General features: G+C 39.5%; 1 long non-coding RNA gene across 1 annotated transcript in view; it reads right to left on the bottom strand.

Annotated features, from left to right (window-relative positions):
* Positions 1-718: 718 nt before the first annotated feature.
* LOC137204966 (uncharacterized) overlaps positions 719-15,665 on the bottom strand; it is a 91,028-nt gene continuing 76,081 nt past the window's right edge. The window contains exon 3 of the long non-coding RNA XR_010933931.1: positions 719-841. This is a non-coding gene — a long non-coding RNA (uncharacterized lncRNA). The remainder of the gene's footprint in view (positions 842-15,665) is intronic.

Here is a 15,665-nt window from a genome sequence, read left to right as displayed (position 1 = left end):
CAATTTCAATTATAATACTTAAGCCAAATATACAGGATACTTGAAACCTCTTTTGAATATCCTTTGGGCTATCAATAGGACATAAAGTCTTCAAGACACCACCTAAATGTACAAGATTGCTTGAAGGATAAAGGAAACATTTGGTTCCTTGGTGGTGGTAGGAGTAGGTATAAGAAAAGTTATAAGAAAATAATTTTAATATATTTATTCATTATCTCTCTATATTTATTAAATATCATCCTTTTATGACAAGTTGCTGTTGTCAATTTTTTATTATTCAAGGTAACTTTGGGCAATACTAGTCCTGAAAAGCTTGTAGAATGCTAGTAATTCATGTTAAAATGGGTTTTTCTAAGAGTTTCCATCCGATATTACATGTATATTATGTTAAATAAAAGCCCTATAAGATCAGGCTCAATCTGTATCACTACAACACTTCACCTTTTGACCTATTGCCATATAAGGAAATTATGTTTGTGGCCAAAATGGGAAGTACTGGAACACTCAAGTGAATAAAACTTTCTTCAGTTACTGATGAGATCTTCAGTATGTCCATATAATTTCTCAAATAGCTACATTAGGTACATTTTTCTAGCAATATTAAGGGGCACATTACATAGAATTTTTAAGCATTTTGAAGAATATATGTGTCTTAGTCATCTCAGGCTACTATAACAAAATAGTACAGACTGGGTGGCTTAAAAACAATAGATTTTATTTCTCACAGTTCTAGAGGCTGGGAAGGCCAAGATCAAGGTACTGGCATGGTCGGGTTCTATGAAGAGCTCTCTTCCTGGCTTGTAGACATCCACCTTCTAGCTGTGCTCATATGGCCTTTCTTCTGTACTTGTGAGTGGGGAGAGAGGGAGAGAGAGAGAGAGAGAGAGAGAGAGAGAGAGAGCTCTGTATTCCTCTTCTTATAAGGGCACTAATCCCATCATGAAGGTCCCACCCTCGACCTCATCTAAACCTAATTACCTCCTAAAAACCCCAACTGCAAATACTATCACATTTGGGGGTTTAGGTCTTCAACATATGAACTTCAGCGGAGGGCAAACATTCAGCTCATAACAATATTATATAACATCCTTTTGAACAATCATAACATAAGCATTGTTAAGTAAAGAATTTAATATGTAGATACTGAGGTAAAAAAATACTTGGTCTTAAGGAAAAAGACCCTTTTGTCCGAATTATTAGATTGTTTAAGACAGAACATATTGGCCAGGTAATTGGCCAGCTCTACACCACACTCTTAAATGTGTAAGATAATTTTAAAAAAGGGCCTGGACAAGAAAGTTTCCAGATACCAAGAGACTAGATCCGATAAGCTAAGTATGAGGGTACAGCATCAGGACAATTTGATCATGTACACGTATTCATCCCTTGTGTCTTTTTTCATTACACAATTAGAGAAATGCTGCCTTAAAAAGTAATGCATAATATAAAAGATTCCATTAGGCAGCATGGTGGGACAATTGGTTTTAATCCAAATAATGCATGTGGTTACTTATTATTATAAACGGATCTTTGGGGTCCTGGCAATTTAGTATAATACACTTGATATTTGGCACATATACAAACTCCTTGATAGTAAGCAAATCACCTGTTCTATAGAGTTAAACAGTGAACAAGATTCTAATCTAGTTGTGATCCTAGGCAAATGAATAGACTCTTACGGTGCAACTGCTAAGTGTTTGAGTAGACAAATGTGGGGAGCTACGGACACGTTCAGGGGATGCCTGACCCTGTCTAGGAGTTTTAGGGAAGTCTTCTTGGAGGGAGTGCCGTTCATCTGAGTAGGTACGAGTCATGTAAAGGTTGGTTAATTTTATGCATCAGCTTGTCTGGGCTAAGGGATACCCAGATAGCTGTCAACACATTATTTCTGGGTGTGTCTGTGAAGATGTTTCCAGAAGAGATTAAAGTTTGAATTAGTAAACTGAGTAAAGCTTGCTGTCATCAGTGTGGGTTGGCATCATCCAATCTGTTGAGGGTCTGAATAGAACAAAAAGGCAGAGGAGGGGCAAATGTGCTCTCTTTGCTTGAGCTGGGACATCCATCTCCTCCTGCCCTCAGACATTGGAGCTCCTGGCTCTTGGGCCTTTAGACTGGGACTGGGACTTACACCATTGATTCCCCTAGTTCTCAGGCCTTCAGGCTTGGATTGGACCTAGACCACCATCTTTCTTGGGCTTCCAGCTTGCAGATGGCAGATCGCAGGCTTTTTCAGTCTTCATAATAGCATGAACCAATCTCTCATAATAAGTCACTTTCTATATATTTCTACATATCTTTTTGGTTCTGTTTCTCTGGGGAACACTGACTAATACAGAGAGAGAGAAAAAGGAGAGAATGTTAGATTTGCTAATAAATAAATGAATAAATAAGAGAAATAAGGGAAAGGGGATTATGAAGTGGAGGGAAGGGGGGGGAGTTTGTGGAACAGTGAGAAAGGAAGTGAGATTGGAGCACAGTAATGAAAGAAGAAAGAAACAGCAGAAGAATCAAAGAGGTAATGGAAGAAGGAAACAGGCCAGGTGAGATCTTGTGGGTCACATCTTAAGTAAGGTGGGAATGCTGGGAGACTTTGAACAGAGGAGTGGTAAGATCTATCAAAATTTATTCTGGCTGATATTTAGAGAATGGAATAGGGGAAAGAACGGAAGCAGAGTTGGTCCTAGATAGTGGGGGTGATGAAAACAATTAAATTCTAACTACATCACAAATGTAGAACTGACAGGGTTGTTGACAGACTAAATATGGGAAAGAGGCAAGAATGATGCCAAGGGTTTGGCCTGAGCAATGGAAGGATGGAGTTGTTATTAATGAGGAGAGGGAAGGGCACTGGAGAAGCAGGTTGAGTGGGGACATCAGGAGCTCAGTTTTGGATGGTTAAGTTGGGAATGACTCTAAAACATCCATGTAGGAAAGCTGCTAGCGGTTGGATGAATGAGTTTATATTTCACTGGAGATTCTTGGCTAGAAATATAAATTTGGTAGTCGACTCAGCAAATAGGTAGCCTTAAAGCCCTGGAATTAGATAGGATCACTTACGGTGATCATAAATATTAGTGGGCAAATGGATTACTAGGGATTTTGCTAACATACAGATTCTGATTCAGCAAGTCTGGGGATGTGGGTGTGGGGCATTTCTAACACTCTACCAAGTCAAGTTGCTGGTTCCCAACACTGAGTAGGAAGGACATAAGGGATGAAGAAAAGAGAGATGTGCTCTGAATCCTGGGTCTCTCCAATATTTAGAGGTTGGGGCAAAGGAGACTGAGGAGAAACAGCCAGAAGGTAAGTTAAAAACTAGGTATGAAAAAAAAAATTAAACATATTTAAAAATTAAAAATAGAGAAAATTAATACAAACTAGGTATTTGTGTGGTCCTGGAAGAAAGAGGAAGTGAACAACTCCTCCAATGCTTCTGACAGGTCACATAAGATGAGGACTGAGAGCTGACCATTGGAATTAGCAGTGCCTAAGTCACTGGTGACTTGGCAAGAGCAGCTGCAGTGGAGTGACAGGGGCCACACTTGATTAGAATGGACTCAAGGGAGAACGGGAGAAGAGATATTGGAGATGGATGATATGATGGTCAACTCTTTCAAAGAACTTAATGCTAAAGGGAAGGAGAGAAATGGGGGTATCACTGAAGGAGGAAAAAGGTCAAAATCAGATTTTTAAAGGTGGGAGAGAAAGTTCAATGTTTGCATGCTAATGGGGATGATCCGTAGAAAGAGAAAAATCAAGGATGCGGAGAGGGGAGAATGCTACAGCAATGACCTTGAGTGGGCAAGAGGGGACGGATTGTAGTGCTTGGGAGGAGGGCGTGGTTTAGCCAAGGGCACAGCAGTCCACCCGTGGTTACAGGAAGAATATAGAATGTTACACAGACTTCTAGACGGGGTGGTGAGAAGATGTGGAGGTGATGGGAGCTATCTCCTCTGATTGCATCTTTTTCCTTTTGTCATTGAAATAGAAGCATGATCGTTAGCTAAGAGTAAGAATGGGAGGTTTGAGACTGAAGAGAGTATGAACTCCTCACCTTAGAGAGTGAAAAGATGATTAGATCAGAGAAATACTGTGTGATTACTGGGCAGTGTTAAGTGCTCACTTGAGATCAACAGTCAGGAATTTAACGTGAAGCCAGTCAACGCTGTTGCCGTTCCTCTCCAACCACATCCACCCCTGTAGGTCAAAGCCCAAAGCTAGATGAGCAGGACTATGGTTTAGCTACAATAAATCAATTTTTTAAAACTCTTCTAGTCTCATGTGAGTGAGTGCTGGAAGTGGCATCACAATAGTAACAATAACAATAATAATAACAATTATAGAACTCTTAATATGTGTCAAGCACTGGGTTAAGGTCTTTGCTCTCATTTAATCTTCACCAGAGAAAAACAAACAAACAAACAAAAAAGACCACAGACTATCAATACTATTATTACTACCATTTCAGAGATGAAACAGAGGCTAAGGTGGGTAAATAACGCCCAAGCTCAGACATCTAGTAATAGAAATAACTAAGAGTTGAACGCAGGGTTCTTGATCAGCTCAGAGTCTAGCACGGAAACACATTAGAAACAGGGTGAGAGTCCTGGGTGAGTCATGCTACTTCGAGGGCATGCTCAGGTAGCCCAGGGAACACAGATATGAGTTGCTTTTATTTTATTTTATTAATTAATTTATTGAAGTGTAGTTAATTTACAATACATATATTCTTTTTTAGATTATTTTCTATTATAGGTTATTATAAGATACTGAGTATAGTACCCTGTGCTATAGAGTAGGTCCTTGTTGTTTACCTATTTTATATATAGTAGTGGGTATACATTAAGCCCAAACTCCTAATTTATCTCACCTCCCCCCCACCATACACACTATCCCCTTTGGTAACCATAAGTGTGTTTTCTATGTCTGTGAGTCTATTTCTGTTTTGCATCTGCTTCATATGTATGAGAGCTGCTTTTATTTAAAAAATATATTTTTTTAAACAAAAATAGGTGGGCCCAAACATTTTATAATAATAGAAGTACACATTTCCATCTGTGTGAATATATTAATCATTTGTGCCCTAGTTAAGTGGCTGTTACCAGAAATATGACAGGAGGGATGCTTCCCCCTAACTTGAGCATGGCTCAGAATGACAATGATTCTCGTTCAGTGACATCATGAGTCCGTGACCATGGCCATCCATGCAGGCTTCCCACAATTTCCCTCCTCAAAGACGTTTTAGGGGAGCAACAAATTCCAGGACTTTGAGTATGTGTCTTTATACTGATATAGCCCCCAAAGCTTTGGATATTAGAGCCCATAATGGGCAAAGTAAGTGACAAGAGGTTTTAGTATGCTGGCTTTTTTAAAGTATCCTTAATGTAAAGGGTTGGAAGGCCTTCTCTTGACTCTCTCTTATTCTCTTATGGTTTGAAGTGGCTCTTATGGAAAAGCAATCCACACTCTGATTCTGTGATGCCTCTTTTGGAAGAAAGGCTAATGACTTCTAACACAAAAGCCCGGACAGGAATCCGTATGCTCTATGTAGGCCTCCTATGTGCCAGACTGGGCTGGCCAGTGTACAGATGTGTCTCATTTAGTCTGCACCCAATCCTGTGAAGAAGCTTTTTTGAGCCTGAGTAAATTACCCAAGGTCTCTCAGCTAGAAAGAGATGGAGTTCGGATTCTAACCCACCTCTCAAGGAATAAATCCTTTAGCTAGTTTACAAAAAGAACTCTGCTTCTTTTAGCTTATTTTATTTTATTTTATTCTATTTTATTTTTTGGTCTAGCAGAATCTCTTTTCAAAGGTTTAGAAATGACTTTGTCAACACAATTCAAAAATGTGCTTCAAAGCTTCTTGATTCGTTTTGTTTTCCTAAATCAGAAAATGAAACTTTATTAACAGGTGAGTTGTCTCCTAGGTACTTTGTGGATTAAAAATGAAGCCAATAATAATAATAATAATGGATTCTTCCTGTACTTGGTAGAACACCTCTACAAAAAGGTAATGGCAAATCCTCAGGTTTTCCAGGCAATGTGGAGTTGCCAGGTGAGGCCCACCACTCTTTAAAGATACAGATGACCCAACCAGGCAGCAGGAAAATTAATAAATATCTTTTGGGATAACTGGGGGCTGCTCCATCCACATGATTGAGGGGTGACCTAAATCTAGCTCTCCAGCCCTCTCCCATAACGCACTGCTGAGACTAGGAGTTCCCTAAGTGTTTTATGAAGCAAGTTCCTGTCACAGAGCAAGCTTCTTCAGACACACAGGAACGTAATGATGCTTCAGCTAGGATGCCACATGCAGGGCACCACACAAATGTGAAAGTGCACGCTTCCCCTGGGAAAGGAAAAGAGGCCACAATGCCATAAAGAATGTGAAGTATGTTCTGAGGACCAAAGGATTCCAAGTCCTTTCCTTTCGTCCAAGCCTGCTTTCCTGGAGCAAGTCTTTCACGATATACTAGTGTGCACGTTCCTGTGAGTCTAGGATCACTCGCTGGTCAGGCAGCACCTGCAGCCTCTGCTGGCAGCAAGTCCTCAACAAGTTCTTGTTCATCTCTGAGTCAAGCCTTGGGCGCTGTCCAGGTGCCAAGAGAATCAAGTCTCCACAGCGGGGAAATCATCCCCATTAGGGTAACAAGATTAACTAGGAAGACAGGTGAGGTCACCTGTGACTTTGTGCCAACCTGGCAACCCAGGCTGGTGCTCGTGAGATTAAAATGTGCTGCCTAGCAACAGCGCTGCCTAGCAACAGCTCTGATGTTGTGTCAAACTGGCTGGAGCTGCTTGCTCAACTATTTTTCAGCAGCAAACAGGAAGTCCTCAGTGGCTCAGTTCAGAAAGAACGCTAAGGTAAGATTAGAGAGAAAGGTCATCAGTTCCCCAACTTCTCTTCAGGGGGTCAAAGAGCTGAAGTCATCCAGTATTAAGAAAACCCTTTGGGAAGTCACAGGAGAGCAGAATAAACAAACAGGTGAGCCAGAGGAGATCTTTCCGTTGCTGGTGTGTTTCAGTGTAATTGGAAAAAATGGAGCCATCTCTCCAGATGCTGAAAACTAAAGACTGGTCCCCATGAGTCCACAGCTCTGAAATTTGCACAGTGGCCAGTTTGTCATTTAGTTTGAGCATCCTCTCTTCCTGGGAGTTTCTGTGTCTGCCCTGCTGACCTCCATCAGAGCCTTTTGAGAGAAAAACTCTCCTAGCACACCTGCTCCTGGGCTCCTAGACGATCCCTCAATCTGATCCTCCCTGGTAAACCCAAGGGACTGAGGGAGCTTGTCAGCTCATTTTGTTTCCACAATAGGACAGCTTCCTCATGAAAATATACTGAGGACCCCAGCCCATTGTTTAGGATGCCAACTCGTTATTCTTCAGGATTGTGGGCGTCCTTATAAATGGTGCCTCTCATCAGAGAAGGGTGACAAGTGGGGTGAGGAATCAAGTGGTGGGTAAAACCTTTAAAAAATGGACAAGTAATTCCATTAAAGAAATCAGGGCAAAGGTCCTAAAACAGAACACCTTCCACCAAGCACAGCAAGATCATGTGCAGACTGGAGCTGGGACCACAGAAGCCCTCAGGAATGGGGCCGCTGCTCTGCCCTTTCCACCTGCACATCCCCTCCATTTTCCTCACCGCAGCTGCCTCCTGGGCTTCCTGAGAGGCAGAACAATGCTTACAGAGATTGTGTAAACTCGCTGAAGAATGGCCTTACCTGGGTTGCCTCCCAGCTCTGCCTCTTACCAGCTGTGTGACCTTAGGAAAGTCATCACATCCAAATCTTGGTTCCCTCGTTTTATAATCAAGATGGTGATGTGACCCACCTGATAGGATTCTCACATAGTGCTTGGCACACGGAAGCATTTCATAAGTGTGAGCTACTATTCTTGTTGTTGTAATTGTTGTTACTACTTGCAGTTACTGCTTCCCTCTCATGCTAGCTTGCCTGTGGCTTTGGCTTCCCATGCACAACTGCAACCCACTTCCTCAGTGACTTTTCATTCTGGTTGAGAGAGAACTATCTCGGTCTTGCTATATGCAGTATCCCCAGTCGCGGTGCCATTGGCGCCCGCTACTGTTCCATCAGCTGTAGCCAGAGATCGTGGCTACACTGTAGATGTGTAGTCACCTAATCCTCCAGCTTCAGAAGGGTTTTGGGGAGGGATGATCCTAAGGAAGTGTACTTTGAAAGAGACACACCCCATAACCTACCTACTACATTCTTTCAGGAACTTTAAACAAAGCTATTTTCAACATTCTATTTTCCTGTTAGGAGCCCAGTGTATTGTTAATGCTATCAGTAAACACGTTTAATTTTGAGGGTCTCGTGTATCTTTTTTTAGTGTTACTGTGGAATCTCAGAGGTTGATGCTGGGCCCAAGATATCTGTCAGACCTGAGGATGCATTCTCTTCCTTCTTAAAATCCACATGGTCCAAATCAACGAGCCTGTTTCTGCTGGACACTTACATGCTATCATCATGTGACTGGTGTCAGACTCATCCCAAAGCACTGTTTCTTTCCTTTGTAATGCTAGGGGGGAAATAATAGCTTTTATTAATATACAGTTTTAAGTTCAACATCCTCCATCTTCACACTGGTTTCTAATATCAGTCAGTACCGGGCTGCTCCCACCTTTTTGGCTCATTGATCATGAAGGTTGCTCTGAGTATTGGACTCAAGAGCTTAGCCACACATTTTTCCTCCATTCCCCATGTGGTTTAAATGGTCTGTCCGGACACGCTGAGACTGTAGTCATCATGCTGTTCTTTGCCACCTATGCTACTCTTGACTTCATGGCCATGGCTGACCAACACCTGAACCTGGGATCATGAAAATTTAGAACGTTTGAGTTGATTCCCATCAGATTCACAAGTACAGAGATGGTTAAAAGAATAGATACCCTTCAGTAGATAGTTGGTTTGGAATGGGACCCAGACATTTTTTTTTCAATATATTAATATTCGGGAGACTTAAAAAATATTTTTAAATTTTAAAATTAAGATAATTTGCATACAGTGAAATTCATCCTTTTTACTGTACCATTCTCAGATTTTGACAAATGTTTTCAGGCATGCAACTACCATTATAATCAAGATATAGAAAAATTCTATCACCCCAAAAAGTCCCCGCATACTTTATAGCAGTCATCTCATTCTAAAACACTTTTTAGGTGACTGTGATGGACAGTCATGCTTGGGAATCACTGATATGACCCAAAACCTTTTACAAATGGAAAAGTAATATGGCTCCTGCTTGACAGCCAAGACTTGGATTTAGGTTATCTTTTCTCTTTTTATCTTATCCCAACACACAACACTTATTCTAAAGTTTTTTCTTTGTCCAAGGTGGTTCCTCTAAGTAAAAACAAGCCTATGAAATAAACAATAAAATCACCATAAACTAAAGCAAATAAACCCCCAATTAAAACAGAACAAATTTTTTATAAAACTGCAATACATAATCCAGAGAATCCTTAAATTAGTCTGAAGATACTCAGAAGAAATAGCAAGGTAGGAAGGATTAATTGTACCTGATTCCCATCACAAAATGCTACTCTTTCTTTTCTCTTTTTTCTTTTTGCAAACACTCTATGTGTCTAACCCAGGGCTAAAATACACCCTTGGTGAATCACCGCTAAGCAATACCCAGTAACTTAACCTCCTTCCTCTCTTACTTTCCCTCTGATCTGGACAAGGGAAAGAGACAGACTTGGAGAAAGCACATGCCATAAATATCTCAGGGTGACTGGCAGATAGACCCAATCCAATTATGGCCTTATGATTAGCCTATAAATAAAGTAGCTTTGCCTTTAGATGCACCTCCCAAAGATAAAAGCCATTTTGCTTTGAGAAGCAAACAGCCCCACCCAGGGGATGGGCCAAGAAAGGCAAAGGAATTGTGAAGTCCTACATGTTTTTAAAAGAAAAAGCTCTGGAGCTCCACGTGGATGTGCCCACAGAGGCAGCACAGCGTGTGAGTTAGATCCATGCGGGGGGTAACGAGCATTTGCTGCTTTGCTCTGCATATGCCAGGACCCGAAGTCAAGAATCATTTCCAACCCTAGGCATGTGCTCCAGACCAAGCAATGAGCACCAGTCATCCCTTAGGACAGGATGACCCTTTCATGACATCTAAATAAACTTTCCACCCAGTGATGTGTTTTTTACCTTCTTCCTTGGCTCTGTGCCAGAAATGATGCCCTCCGAGGGGCACTCAATCCCCTAAGGTCTTTAGGAGTTCACAGATCCCCAGCCTTGAATCCTAAGCAGTTTCCTTACTTTTCTTTCTTTGGTTTATTATCCAACATATTGCTCAAGGTGATCTGATAAAGCTTTGGTTAGAGCCCTTTCTCCAACCTTGAATGAACACAGAGCAGTAATCATTGAAAGATTAACTTCCCAACGACTAGCCTGGCTCTCTCTGAGCTGTAGAGCCTGGAGATGAAGTACCCGGATGCTGGCACAAAACCACCAGGGTTTGAATCCTAACTCTACTATTTGTCTACCACGTTAGTGGGCAAGTTAGTTAATATCCTTTGGGTCTCAGTTTCCTCATCTGAAAACTGGGTGCAATAATGTTACCTACCTCAAGAGGGTGAAAATAGAAGTACTTAGCCCTGTGCTATCATCTTAGGGAAACTTGGAATAGTCTAGCCCATCCTGACTTCTTTAGGCAATACTGTATCTAAACTAGCTCTTGCTGGGGGCAGGCAACTGAGAACCAGCAGTTACCAAAAAATTATGACTGATATTAAATGTTTAGCTTAAAAATAGTCTTTGCAATGCTTCACCAAACTATTTTAAAATATTAGAAATGAGCAATTCCCCTGGAATGTTAAAGAAAGTCAGTAGCTAAAAAGAATGTTCTTCTGGAGGTCCATATGTTTTTGCCATTATTCAACCTATGAGGCCACGTCACATTCCCAACATTCTGAAGAAACCACAGGTAAATTTTAGTGTCTGAATTTTTTAAAAGACCATTCTTATTTATTGTCCCTACTCCCATTAACTGTGTCACACAAAACAAATGTGTTTTCCATGTGTGCTTGTGAGGCGTGCATGTGTGAGAATTAGTGTTTGTGCTGTTTTTAATTTCCCTGTAATTTCTCAGTTTTCTATATCTCAGGAATGCTGACAAAAAGGTACCTGTGTGGAATAAAAAGCAGAATTTCCCTACGTTCAGGCTCTGCTCCTTCTTCAATGTTGGTTTGAGAAGGGGAGGATCAGTTATGCTATCAGAGGCTGACATTTCTTGGCAAGCGTGTTTCCAGAAGCATGGCGTGAGGTGGCTGCTACGTGAACCCCAAATTCCCTTCCTCCCCTGAGATTTCTTCTGTTGTGTCTCACATGCCAGTAGCACACACAGATGCATGAAAACATTCAGAAGTGTCTGACAATGGAAAAGACACAGCTCCGGAGTAAAAACGAGCTGAGTTTGAATATCCCAACTGTCACCTACTAGTTGTAGGACGCTGACTAAGAGACTTAGGAACTTTAAGCCTGTTTTACCATCTGTCAAATAGTTTGCAGGACTGTCATAAGAATTAAATAGCAAATGCAAAGTATTAGCTCATAATAATTGCTTGAAAAATGGAAGTGTTTATAGTTATGAAACTCCAACTCAATCTGCTAGCATCAATCATCACTGAATAGGTATCAAGGTTTTTAACTGAGTGAAAAAACAAGCTCTGTTTAATTAGGTTTTGCTCTCACACAATGGCATGGCTAGAAGCAAACAGTTCCCAAGTCAGACCCTCTGTAAAGAGCAGTTGTCTGAGGCCAAGATTGCAACATATGAACAGACAGTAGCAAAACACAGCATATTAAAAGTTAATATTCAAATGTATATTTATAATTCTACTGTAAAATAAGATTCCTTTCAGGGAGAGAGGTAACAATTTATTAACTAGACTGAGGTGACTTTTTGAAAAATCATCATTGCCTCTTAAAGGATTAGTTGCTTGGCTTTTTCCATTTTCACCTGACTTGTTCTCTGTATGTGATCAGATGACAAGCTAGTCGGAGCTAGTTTTCTAAGAGCTAGTAGAACTCCACACATAAGCATGGAAAAGTTAATTAATCATAATAGTTGTTCAGAACATTGTGTATACACCAAATGAAAGGACTTATTTTCTTAGTCCAATGCCAAGATCTATGTGTTTATAGTTAACTTGGTGGCTGGCACACTTGTATATTTCCAATACAAATACTCTCTGAACTCCTTTAACTTGCCCAAGAAATACAGAAATTCCAAGACAAAGAAATGAACTAGTATTGTGTTTAAATGCACAGCTATCCCAGCTGATAAATGGATATAAGACCAATACATTTTCAGGTGAAAAAACAAGTTTAAAACTATTACTAATGAATCTTGAACACGTATCCAAAATTATACTTCCATATGTTTTGTTTAATCAATTTTATCTGAAGAAAAGTACAACATTCATGTTATAGAAGAATGAGAAATTTCCTTGGAAGAGAAATTTTTTTTTTTTTTTTTTTTTGGAAGAGAAATTTTATCTATGATCAACCACAGAATCTTTCTGGCACATTACTGAGCTTTGCAAAGAGCTATAAATAACTAATTTGACACATGTGGGATTGTCTAACATTTTTAAAATTGAGCTATAGTTGATTTAAAATATTGTGTTAGCTTCAGGTGTACAGCAAAGTGATTCAATTATACATACATATATATATATCTATTTTTTTCAGATTCTTTTTCTTATGGGTTATTACAAAATATTGAGTATAGTTTGCTATACTGTATGTCCTTGTTGGTTATCTGTTTTATATATAGTAGTGTGTATATGTTACTCCCAAACTTCTAATTTATCCCTCCCCTTCCCCACCTTTCCACTTTGGTAACCATAAGTTTGTGTTCTATGTCTGTGGGTCTATTTCTGTTTTCTATATAAGTTCATTTGTATCATTTTTTTTTTTAGATTCCACATATAAACGATATCATATGACGTTTGTCTTTGACTTACTTCACTTAGTATGATAATCTCTAGGTCCATCCATGTTGCTTCAAATGGCATTATTTCATTCTTTTTCATGGCTCAGTAATATTTCATTGTATATATGTACCACATCTTCTTTATCCATTCATCTGTCGATAGACATTAGGTTGCTTCCATGTCTTGGCTATTGTAAATAGTGCTGCAATGAACATTGGGGTGTTGTATCTTTTCAAATTATGGTTTTCTCTGGATATATGACCAGGAGAGGGATAAAAACTTAAAAAACTAAAAATAGAACTATCATATGTGATCCGGTAATCCCACTCTGGAGCATATATCCAGAGAAAACTATAATTCAAAAAGGGATTGTCTAACTTTTGACACAGATATTTCTTATGTCAAATGAAAGACACACAGTCATTTTATGACTCCACAAATGCTTATTTTAAGGAACTTACAAAAGTAGGTGTTCAGCAGAGTAAGCAAAGTGGGGAAAATGAACACAACACTCTCCCAGCTTCTAAAGGAACCCAAATCATGTGCTGAGATTTAAGGTCAGCACAGAAATGATGAAGCAAGAGAGAAAGAGAGGAAGTAAAACTGGTGGAGAACATAAAAACTGGCATCACCACACTTTTTCAGAATGAGTTTGTACCTTTACTCAGTAATTCCACATTCATAGAAATTTACAATAAGATATGGGCTATGTTCAAAAATCCACACACAAAAATCTTTTTTAAACATTTTTCATAGTAAAGACAAATTGGAAACAAAAAAATTAATGACAGGGGATTAGTTGAATAAATTATGTCACATACTGAAAAGGAAGAGAACACATCCTAGAAAAATTATGCTTCAGGAAAATATTTATTGACTTGGGGAACATAGTTATGTTATGTACATTTACATTTATGTTATGTTCATTTAAGAGAATAATGTGGGATATAGAATGGTACACTGAATAATGTAAATTTTGTAACATCCGTATATAAACATGGATATGATAGAGAAAATATGATTACGTCCTACATACCCCTGAAGGATGGGCCCTGAAGTAGACAGTTTGTTTGGCTAAACTGGACAAATGTGGCAATGAAAATGAACCATTAGAGGCACCCCATTTCCATTTTCTGACACTGTGAGCCCTGAAAACCAGAAATGTAAGTATCAGAAAGGCTATATATTTTTTACAGATATCAAAATATATCAGCAAGTGTCACCTTCTTAACTCCCAGAGTAAATAGGTGAATCGAAGTTCATTTTTATGAACTTTACAAAAGGGAGTCAATAAAAGAAGAGCTCGATGTCCTCCTGATATCATCACCTCATCAAAATTAATTCTGTACCATAGGAACAATATTAACTATTGCGAAGTTTAACTGAAAAATAATCAAGTTATTTAAATCCAGGACATCTGTTAGGAACACAAATAAAAAAGCAACCAGGTAAAAGGAAATGCTGAGACTGTGCCCAGCTCTTGTCAGAGAGATCTTTCACCTCTGTGTATAAAACTCAAGTTCCTGTTGATCTTTGGTGCAATAAAAAATGCACTGGACAGCGTGAGACGAATCACCATAAATATCGTGGACTGTCATCTCGTGAAAGCGTGGAAGGCCACCTGTTCCTTGTGCAAAGGACACAGACACAGGCTGGAACCTGAAACTGAGAAGAGGAAGGGAACTAAATAAGAATGCTGCCCCAGACAAGGGTTGAGTCAACCAGTGTAGTTTCCACACCACAGTCCTTTTCTTGTTCAAGCTCCAGGGGTCACTTGCTCAAAATCAGACACCACAGTCAAATAGGAGGAGGCTGGGGAAGACATCACAGGTTAAATGACTATTACCTTTGGCCTTCCAAGTCATCAGTAATCTTCTGTTAGGGAGCAGTAATATTTCCACATTATTTACAGTGGTGCAAACTCTATTTCTATTGAAAACTCTAAGCCTGTCAGACAGAAAGACTTGAGTTCCAGTCTGGCTCAATCATTTATTAGTTGCTTGCGTTTGTGCGAGTCTTTTATTCTCTGTGAATATGTTTCCTGTCGCATAAAATGGTGTTAATGATATCTACTTGGCAAGGGCTTTTTGAGGATTAAAAGAAATATTATATGTAAAATGCCTAAGGTAATGCCTGGCACACAATAGCTGTTTAATAATAGGTTCTTTCTACTTGCCCTCTTTTACCACCTTCTCTAGGTATAAGTTTTATTTAGGAGTTGCTTAAAAATAGTGAGAAAGCAGAGGAGGAGGAGAACAAAGAAAATTATTTTAGTAAGCTCAGACATAATTTAAAAATCCCCAAAGACATGACAGGTTATTACAGACTCTAGTGGTTTGCTATTTATGCTCAGATGCCGTGTGTGTGTGAGTGTGTGTGTGTGTGTGTGCACCTTTTTACAAGAATTATGCTCTTAAGCTGTTTAACTGCAAAAGATTGTGTGCATGTGTGTTGTGTTGACTGTTATGTATTCGTTTTTATTTTGCTACTAGAATTAAGGAAATTATATCTGGAGACTAAATTCTTAGGCATTTTTCTAGAGATCCACAGAAACTTGAGACTTATCTTCGGCAGAACTATATAGAAACTACATGGAAAGATGGCTTAATTTTAGTTAATTTACATGAAGCAAATGGGCTAGGGGAGATTGAAAGTGTGAGTTTGCAGTGTGGTCCTCTGTCTGGACATCTATACA

The sequence above is a fragment of the Pseudorca crassidens genome, chromosome 13, assembly GCF_039906515.1.
Source record: "Pseudorca crassidens isolate mPseCra1 chromosome 13, mPseCra1.hap1, whole genome shotgun sequence".
NCBI classification, from domain to species: domain Eukaryota; kingdom Metazoa; phylum Chordata; class Mammalia; order Artiodactyla; family Delphinidae; genus Pseudorca; species Pseudorca crassidens.
The sequence above is the reverse complement of the archived record's forward strand: the minus strand, read 5'-3'. Positions and strand labels throughout refer to the sequence as shown.